At 43.5% G+C, this 10,719-nt stretch overlaps 1 pseudogene; it reads right to left on the reverse strand.

The window, feature by feature from the left end:
• Positions 1 to 3,889: 3,889 nt before the first annotated feature.
• LOC120680875 lies at positions 3,890 to 10,489 on the reverse strand (annotated as a pseudogene).
• Positions 10,490 to 10,719: the final 230 nt, after the last annotated feature.

Genomic DNA, 10,719 nt, shown 5'->3' on the forward strand with positions numbered 1-10,719 from the left:
CTAAGTTCCTCTCGACGCCGTGGAGCTTTCCCCCACTTCTCCCACGCCTCCGGTGATCCCCCACGCCGGATTCCGGCCGCCCGCCCCTCCTTTGTTTCCCAAACAGGCCAGGGACCCACGTTGAGAAGGAAATAGAAGTCCAGGGGCCTAGATGCAAGATTTCCTTTCCTTTTTCTTTTGTTTTCCAAAACAGCAAACTTTGAAAATTCCTAGAAATTTGTAGAAAAATCAGAAAAATGAAAATCCAAATGTTTTGGAATCCTTGCAACAATATCTACAACTTTCATTACATGCACATATTTATTTTCTGTATATATTTTAATCTAGGAAAAAGATTAGATTACATAGGCTATAATTATTATAGGAGTTATACTTAGCATATATGGGTGATTTTTGGCTGGTAGCTACTTCATGCTATGCTTAGCTTTGTGTAAAAATTTGAGCACCAGTTAACACTTGTAGCTAGATGAAACCCTAGTCTTGTCTAGATCTAATAGAATAATATATTCTTTTATTTCTGGATGTTCTGATTTAGATATATGTATGAAACTTTTTCTGTGTATTTCCAATACTAAATTAACACGACTATCCAAATTTCGTTAATTATAGATTTGTGTAGCTATTTATTTTATTTAATCCTTGTTTAGTAGACTTTAATTATGAGAAATAAGTTATGTTGTTTTTAAATCATGAAAATATTTCTGAGTGTTCTTTTTAAATAGTTTAGCTTTTCCATGAAGTTTGAGTCCTAATTCGTAAATAGAACAGGAGCTAAAAATGAATCTTGTTAATATGATGTCTGTATTGTTTATTTTCTCAGAATTAATTATGTGTAGATAAAATCATGAAAAATTCACAGTAGCTAGTTCATCCCTTTTTAGACCTACTGTTAAAGTTTGAGCTTCTTTTATACTCTGGTCTAACCTGTATAATTCAATCTTTTTCTAGGAGTTGTCTGATTGCATGAATTGTTCTGGATAATTGGCTATAAGTTTTGTGATGAATTTTTCAGGATAGCTAGCTCTGTTTACTTTCTGTTTGATGTAATTTTTTTTGAATTTACTACTGTATGTGTGCTGAGTTGTTGATTTATTAATAAACCATGATTTACTTGTTATAGGAAACCACTTCAACTTGCTTGGTGAAGTTAGTATAGTTCTTTTGTGCTGTTGATCATGATGCCTTGGGTAGTTAGAATTGTTAGTTAACTACTCTATAAACGATTGCCCATGTGATACGATTGTTTGCTATTTGTTAGACTACAACTTTATCGTGAAGGAAAAATAATAACACCTAAATCGCTAAACAACTCGAAACTGTGCATTCTTACATATGCATTGCTGCATTTCATTTAGGTACGATAAATGAACCACGTGAAGGATGTGACGTTGAAGCCGAGCCAGAAGACGGTGAATGGTGGACACATCTAGAAGATGGATGGATGGATCCCGATGTGCATGACCGAAGGAAGATGCTTGCCGGGCAGTTGTTCTCTAACTAACACTGAACTAGTGTTAATCCCAGGCAAGCCCCGGAGCATGTCCTATCTATTTTAAATTTATGCAACTTATTACTGTTTCTATCTACTTGCGCATTTAAGTTTACAGGAGTTGCTTGGAACCTTAGCTGCATAATCCTAGGTACCTATGCTTGAACACTAGTATGTGTAGGTCGCTAGATAGCTAGGCTAATGGTTCGGTAGAAGTCGAGTGATTTCCTGTCACTCGCGAGAACTATAGGAGTTGATTGTCTGCTACATACTGTAACTATAAGGCTCACGGGCAGGGTTGTGGTACTTGTGATACCCCGTCTGTTTAGTGAAAATGGATAAGGCCGCAGTGTGTGGTAGTGGTGGTTAAGCTTTTGAACGTACTAACCACATGCCGAGAAATATGGTAATCGGTAAGCTTAAGTACTGGATTGCACCGAGGCCAGAACATACTCCCCACCGTCTTTGAACGTTGTTCTCATGCGGCCACATGCGGGTGCAAGAAGGCTCACGACCCGGCGTCGTACCGTGGCGTGGATTCTTGTAGTCGAGGGCGGTGGGCCTGTTCCGTGCAGCGGGAATTGAAGGGAAAAGTCGCGTGGGCGAAGCGAGACGTCGATCCCCATGCGTGTGTGTTAGGTCTACCTGGCCAGGTTAACAAATTCGATTCGAATCGTCCGCTTCTCACGGTTTGGGACTGCTTAACCCTTTTGCCACATAGAGTAAGAAGTGAAAGATGGTGATGAGGATGAATATGGTTGGTTGGATGATGAAAGATAATTGTTTCCCACCATGTATGCTATTGGATAGATGCTCATCTAGAATGGTTAACTGAACTAGAATCTGAAAGCTAAAATATGAAATTAAGGATCTACTCTTTATTGCTTTTCGGCAAACAAACCCCTCAAGCCAAAAGCCTTGCATGTCTAGATAAAGGGCTAAGTATACCCTTAGTCCGGTAAGCCTTGCTGAGTATTAGTATACTCAGCCTTGCTTGTGGCTTTGTTTTTCAGGTGGTGCATTTGAGGACGGATGACGTCATGTACGGGCTTCATCATGACGTCTTGTTTCGTCGCTAGACTATCGTTCGTTTTCCGTCACTCTTGAACTCTGTTATACTTTTATAAATTCAAACTCGGTTTGTAATAATAATTCAGTTTCATACTCTGTACAGTAAAATTTGCGGAATATTGTATTCTCTGAACTGCTTTGTCGATCCTGTTTCAAGTGGTTTAATCGGGATTTTACCCGACAGCACTGCCGGATTACTCCGTTTTAAGTGCGTGTTAACCCTGATTGTCGTTTTGATGATGGTTGGCGCACTTGAGCTGGATTAATTAGGCGGGGTTGCCACACACTTGGCCAATTCAATAGTCATCAGATACTTGCATTATGCCACTAATATGTGGCATTCATTTCTCCTAGGTAGGTTGCAAAATTTGGAGAAGCATCATGTTTCATTTTTTAGTGTGTTGTTTTTAAGCGTTAAATATGCTTGGAGGTATTTGTGTTGTATGCGACTGCATTATTGTTCCCTAACTTGAGGAACGGGGGGTGATCTATGAGTAACAAACTTCATACTCATTTCAGATGAAGAGGAAACTGAGAGACATATGGCGGGCAACAATAGTATCCATAGTATGTAAGTCCCCCATTGGTTGCATTTTTATTCTTTAGGCCATTTGTGCTACTGGCCCTTGAAGCTTGCTGACCCCCAAACTATTGGCCCCATGTACATTCTGTTTTTAAGGGAAAAACAAGCGAAGGGTTCATTTTGAGGTTGGTAAAATGGACAAGCACATTTTTCACAGTGATGAGGTTGCGAATGATGATGACTCATATGATGCCTCATATGATAACCATGTAAGTTTATTTGTGATTAAACCATTCGTGTGCTCTCATTCTCGTGACAATTCATCTTGGGTACATGTACATGAAGTTGGATTGTTATCTTTTTATCAGTGATCGACATGCATCTTATGTACCGTAGCCTCATGTAGCACCTTTATTTAAAGGAGTTTCGTATGCTCCGGCATGTGCTGTACCTTCAGGTACCGATATGCATCAACATTACAAGCAGAATGGTTCCTTCGAAAAATTAAGCAGAATGCAGAGGCTGACTTTTATGATTCTGTGTTCGACGTTTAGTCGGTACCAACAAAGAGATTACATTACACAGCAAAGAGCAAACGATCCCAGGCCAAGCCAGCACGCAACAAACAAGCCCAACTCAAATTACCCTAACACAACACAGAAAAGAGCAAACAAGCCATGCCATAATAACTTTCTCAGTCACAGACAGCACTACGCTAACAAGCGTTCCAGTCGCGCATCAAACAATCAGTCTGAAACAACCCGCCAGTGTACAAGAATATGGTGCTCCCTTCACAAAAGTCTTCATTACAGGGTTGATGAGATGTTCTTGAACTCGTTTAAACAAGACACAAAAGTCTTCTAACATTTTAGCAGAGATTCACGCTCATTCTGGATAGCTTCAACAGCACCAGGAGCCACAAACATGTTCATGAACTTGTCATCATTAATAGCAAACAGCTCGAAGCCAAGCGCTAAGAACAACCTTTCATGGCTGCATTGCATCATTAGAATAACTATATTAGAAACTCCATAGGTATTACACAAGGCCGTTTAATTCTAGTCATCCTATCCTCCACAATTTAACATGCAGCAGCAACTATGATGAAAATAGACTGACAGTCCATATTTACTACCGACCAACCATTCACTACTGACCAAAGCTAATGGTGACCCGGATGGTTATACTTTTTCTTTAGACAAAGATATTTAGCTAATGGTGACTTAGGTGGTATATTTTTTCTTTAGACTAAGACATTTAGCTAATGGTGACTCAGGTGGTTATATTTTTTCTTTAGATGAAGACCATTGTACTAGAACCCAACTAATTTACTAGCCAAGAATCGAATGTGCTACAGTTTCACTTTGAATATCTAGCTTGTGAAAGTGCCTAATGTTTATGTGATCAGTTAAGATTAGCTTGATGGATATGTGCTTAACTTGATAGAAACATTAACAACTTGACAGCTGGTGACTAATCAGTTTGGTAGATATAAATCAATAACAGAAGGAATTCAATTCCAGAAGTTATATTCAACTATTGAACTGAACATGTATGAATAAGAAAAGCTATATGTTGGACATACAACGGTGTTAGGAACCCAGAATTCAATTCACAGGGAACACTCCTTTCGATCAGGACTTCTCGCATTTTAGCAAAATATTGAGCATATAATGAGCATATGCTAGAGTACGATGACCCAGACCTTGAGACCAGATCATCAGCACCAGGAATGTCATTGCTGTGATGGTTGCTGTTAGTGTTAGCATATGCAGGCATAGTCGCGTGCTTTTTCTTTGCCCCACCATCAATCATGTTTCCATTGCCTTTCTTCTTACCACCAATCGAATCACCTGGCAGGTCCAGCACAGATCCACTGTCTGACAGGTCCAAAAATGTGACCCCAGGGAAGTGGTAGTTGTCACAGCCCAAAAAAAAGAAGGGGGAAAAGGAAAAAAAATCGCGCCCGGGCCCACCTGTCAGCCCCCTTCCCTCTCCTCTCTCTGTTTCGCTCGCCGCGCGCCGCACACATCGCCGCCGCCGGCCAGCGCTGCCACGTGCCGGCCATCCTCGGCTTCCGTGCCACCGCTTCACTCCTCCGCTCGCTCTTATCCTCCACGACGACGCCGCAGCCTCATCCTTCCTTCTCCCCGCGAACCCTAACTCGGCGCCCCATTGCCGCCGCCCCCTCCCGAGCTCCCTCGCCGCCGTTGATTCGCCGTCTCCGGTGAGCCATGGCTCGATTCCTCGCGGGGAAAGCTTTTCCTCCCCCTCCTCCTCCGATTCCGGCGCTAACCCGGCCCCTTCCCCTCCCCTGCAGGGCCGCCGCCGCTCGCCTTCGCCCGCCGCCGCCCCTGTCCGCCGCGCCGCTAGCCCGCTGCCGCACTCCGCTCGTGCTCTTGCCGGTGAGGTTTGCCGCCGCCTTCTGCTCGCCGTGCACGCCTTCCCTGGCCCGCGCCAGCCCTCCTCCGCTCGCCCCCTCGACCACCGCCGCCGGCGTCGCGCCGTGGCGCGCGCGCCGCGCGCGTGGGCGCGCCCAGGCGCCGGGTCAAGGCGGGTCTTGGCCTTGACTGGCCTGGGTGGGGCGCCTGCCCGTGGGACCCACATGTCGGCCCCTGGCCTGACGAGTGTGGCTGCCCCGGGTGGACCTAGCAATTGTTGCTAGGGTTTCTTTAGGTTTATTTGTGCTGCAATCTTGCAAAATGCATAGAAATTCATGTATAGCTCCAAAAATTATGAAACTTATTTTGTTGGATTCCTCTAGCTGAGATCTACTTAGGAAAAATATTGTTTTGCATGTTACTTTGCTGTAAATTTATTTATAGTTTTATCTTGCAAAAGTGAGTTTAATGCTTATTTATTTGTATGTTGCTCTAAAAATGTCAAACCAAATTTTGTTAGACTTCTTGTTAAGTGTAGTTTTTAGTAGTGCAACTTATTCACATGCTTCCTTGCTGTTTATCAAAGTTTTAGCTTGTTTTCCTATACTTTATCTGAAAATGGTTTAATATAGAACTTTTTGCTGGAAAGTGAGAAAATAGTAAAACTAGTTTTGTTAGCCTTGTGTTCCTGCCTAGTTTCTAGGATAATTTTCTTGGATTTGTTTAGTTGAGTTTGCATGCCTTTCCTGATTTATCTCGCTTAGAGTAGCTGAATAGTGATCTATTTTTGGTTTACTTATAGGATAATGCTTTTGCTGCAAAATCAATTTTCTTGAGTCCCTTGTATCATCCTCTGCATGTTTATTTTATTTCATGATTTATGCTTGTTATTTAGTTCATTTCTTTACTCTTGCATCGCATTCATGCATTTTAGTGACCAAACCGTCGGAGAACGAACCCGTGGAGCCCGCCGAGCCCGTCGAGCCTGAACCTGGAGTTCCGTACGCGGTCGAGTCCGAAGCTATCCAAGGCAAGCAGCTAAGCATGAATCCTTGCTCCTATTTAATCTGACTTAACTAGTTATCTCACCGGGTAATGTTGGGTTATATATAGTATGTATGTATTGCATTCTTATACCTAATTTCCTGCACTATCCTTCCTTGAATTGTTTAACCATGTCCTTGCCACATGTTAGTTAGTTAATTACTTAACTTGACTAGATGCTTAGCCCTGCTTAGATTACTTACATTGCTCGCTAGACAAGAATGGTTTGGATGATCACACTTACCGATAATCCTTGATCGCACTGGTTTGGTTTGGTGGCTAGTATAGTAATAGTACCAAGATTCGAGCGGAATGTTAGGGCCTAGAGAATGAAGTCACATGGGCATAGTCCGCTTGGATCGATTAAGGACCGAGTTGATGCCATCGGCCTTGAGCACCTTTCCGTGCTACCACATATCCAATATAATGGAACGGATAAGCCAAATACCTTCTTTGACTTGATCATTGGAGCCCGGTCCCAGATGCGTGGCCAACGGGCTATGCAGGGAGGCTTAGCAGGTCCCCGAGTGGAACTATGTGTAGGAAAATTTAGAGATGTCCTCAGTGGAACTAAGTCTCCATGCGCAAGCTGGGCGTACCCTCAACGGTTGAGCCTTGTTGGGAACGGTTGACGTGAGTACCCCCTTGCCCGGCGTGATCGGTTGGGTGAGTCGCATGGTCCTCGCATCGTGTGGGTAAAGTAGTACACCCTTGCAAGGTTATAATCAATTCGAATTGCCGCGCTCTCAGATATGAGCAAGCTCTTGGTTCGTCGAATTCTTCATAGAGAGTTTCGGTATTGTTGGCTTTGGATTCATGTCATGTTGAGGATCTGTTATATATATTGTGTTACTTTCTTAATCAACTAAAATTCTGGGGGTTGGGCAAGATTAATTAAGTTTGCTAGGTGATAGTCTAGGCAGCTTATGCTTATGCAATAAGTACTTAAACTTAAAGCTTTTCCTTGAGCCTTTGCATGATCCTTGTTTATGTAATCGTGTAAGCCTTGCGAGTACCTTTGTACTCAGGTTGCTTCTAAACCTAGTTGCAGGTCAGCCAGAAGTGGTGTTCGGCCATTTCTACCTCGCTGATCCTAATGCGGGGGAAGAGTAGGCTGTTGCTGCTGTGGTGATGTCCTTGAGCAAGGCATCATCATCTTAAGTAAGTTTTATCGTAGCTGAGCTTCGGGAGAGCATGTATTTTCAATAAGCTCTAAGTCTCTGTTTAATATGACTCGCGTGAGCCCAAGGCTTGTAAAGTGAAGCTTGAAACCCACCTATATTGAACTTGTAATATTAAGTTTCGAACTCTGGTTTTATATAACTGCTCTTTGTGGATTGTTGGCTATGTATTCGATTGTATACGGTATGTGCATATGCTGATTCTGGGCGTATGTTGGAGCACATACCGGGACTATCGGATTTGATATTATTTTGAATGAATGACGTGTCGGTTATTCGTGTCTCTAGATGTGGGATAACACGTGGCACGTTCTACGGCAAGCACGTGTTAACTCTCATCTGGGTGATAATGACCGGCGGTTCGTTTAAAATAGTATCAAATTGGGCGGTTCTCACAGTAGTAGGGACTCGTAACTGAATCAAGGTGATGTCGCACTGTTTGCTTGCATTGCTTGGACACAAATCCTCCATAAACTTATAATATGAGTGCCGGACAGCAGCAAGGAAGCCAACATATCCATCCATATCTTCAGCATTTTGATTATCTACTAGGGAAAAAAAAGAGAAAGAAGCATGTAATCCTGCACTCCAATGACTCCCAAAAGCACGCAAAAGATAGGCAAATTCTATGGAAACGGTGAAAATAATAAGAGGTGTTGCAGATTGTGTACAAGGTATGGCATAAAATGAGAAAAAAATTGCTTATGTACATTAAAGGCTAACATTGAAGACAATAAGACACTCCATGCATATATAAAATAGCTTTACAATATAAACCAGTAATAGTAAAAGTGTTCCATGGAAACATGTGTTAAAAAACTACTGCTAGTTATTTCTGGCGCATGATCACACAAAGGACTTTAGTTTTTTACAGTGCTAAAGATGGCTACAATCAATTTCAGTAAGATGGTACCCTTGTTAACATAAGAAGCAAGATGGACCCCCAGTATATCAAAATGAAAATCTTACATCTTGAATCATGATTGCGGCTACACTCCATTGCAAGTTCAAATAGACTTTCTAGGATAAAGGCAAGACTATCACATGCAGTATCGATAAGAGGAGCAAGAAATGATCGTGCGGCTGCACGTGCTATGTCAGTTGCTGCCATAGTCAATCCACTGCACCTGCCTTTCTCAGCACGGGCAACTGGTATGTTTGCAACCTGATGACATCAATACACATTTTCAGCTAATATTTCCTAAAATCTTTTACCTATATAATCTTCATCTAATAATCTGAATGTACCTTCCCCCTTGACAATGGAGGGCACTTCATTGAGTACGCCGCACAATGGAATTCATGCATTACTCTTTCAAAAGCAGCACCGCCATACAACTTGAGACTAAAGTTGGCAGGTTCTAGTGCAATGGTAATGCCAGGCCATCTGACAATACCACTATGCTTTTGTTCCTCTTCAGTAGTTAAACCCCATAGCTCGGGGTCTAGATCAGCTGCTCCAATAAGCAGGTGATGCTTTTGTACTGAGAAAGTACACCAATTAGCAAAAGCACTAGAACAGAAACATTAAGAATAGAAATTGTGTGTACATGCATACCAAATGCGTGCAAATAGAAGCAACGTGAAGCGTTGCCGATCTCCTCAGCTGACTGACATCAGAAGTTGCTTGCAGTTTGGATTCTAGTCTGGATAGGTCTGCTGAAACCTCAATGCATCGCTCCTCTAACAGTGCTAGGGTTGCTGGAACTGCTTCTTTGTACCTCTTTTGAATTTCAGATTCCAGGTGCTTCCTGAGGCAGGAAAACCCAATGTATGGTGCATATTTCTCTTCGTTAAAACCCCCTTTCGCCTTTTTCTGCAAGTGACGCAACACGTCGATATCAACCTGGCAGATTTGGCTATGAAACCCCTCGTCGATGGTCATTCCACGATCGTTTGGAAGAGCCACAAAGAAAGGGTGGGTGTTATCCCCAAGGTAACCGCTGGCACTCAAGTAACTATCAATTTCCCACCTTTCACTGACTTCCTTCAAATGATCAAAACCAGAAACAACTTTGTAAGGCACAATGCCAAGTCCATTTTGTGATTCCTAGTGAAGACATTAATGGAAATTGTGTACGAAATTGATTATTATTGTGCAGCCAGACGCACCTTGAGGCAGTTGTCAAACTTAGAGATGACAATAATCGTGCGCCTGAACGAGGGATCAATCTCTCTGATAGTATCCAGCCAGAGTGAAGATCTCCATTCAACGCTACTCTGCTGGAGGAACAAGAGGAGACGGTGGGGCGGGCTGGCTATTGACTTCACCATCGACAGGATCTCCTCCGGCGTGGTGTCTGGCTCACCCTTCATTGGCTACAACAGACAGTTAATTACATCAAACAGCTGAAAGACTGGCTAAAAAGGTAAAAACCCACTCGTTTTGATTGAGATAGGAGAAACTCCAAGCTCACGTGCATACCCACCTTAAGCACCAAACCTGGGGTGTCAATGACGGTGAGGTTGGGGCAGTGGGCGTACTCGGCCCTCATGAAGATGGGCTGGGACGAGACGGCGGCCTGGATCTTCTGGAGATGCGACTGCGTGCGCTGCTTAATGACGTCAGCGATTTCCGTGGCCACCACCAGTGGGCTCCCATACTCCTCCGAGTCCTCCCCTCCTGCCACGCACGTGTAGGCGCAACCCACATCGGTCAGCTGATTTACTTCGATCTGAGAGAGAAAGAAGGGGGGAACTAGGAGGGGAAGCACAGGAACTTTCACCTTGAAGCGGCACCGGGGATCGTGGGCGGTGGGGTCATGAACATCTGGAGGACCAAGGGGCGGCGGATGCCCATCTCGACCTCACGGAGATTGAACCGGAAGCCGAGGAGGGCCTCTAGGAAGGAGCTCTTCCCGTCCGACTGGTGAAGCGTCCCCTCATCAGAGAAGACTTAAAAGTGATACAATATCAGTCCCAGGAGGCTGATAACACTTTTATTACATCAGATGGTACATCACCGTACAACTCTACGTGGAAGTGGGCAGTGAAGCGCCACTATCGTGAGGATAACAACTAACACCCACA

The sequence above is a fragment of the Panicum virgatum genome, chromosome 7N, assembly GCF_016808335.1.
Source record: "Panicum virgatum strain AP13 chromosome 7N, P.virgatum_v5, whole genome shotgun sequence".
NCBI classification, from domain to species: Eukaryota; Viridiplantae; Streptophyta; class Magnoliopsida; order Poales; family Poaceae; genus Panicum; species Panicum virgatum.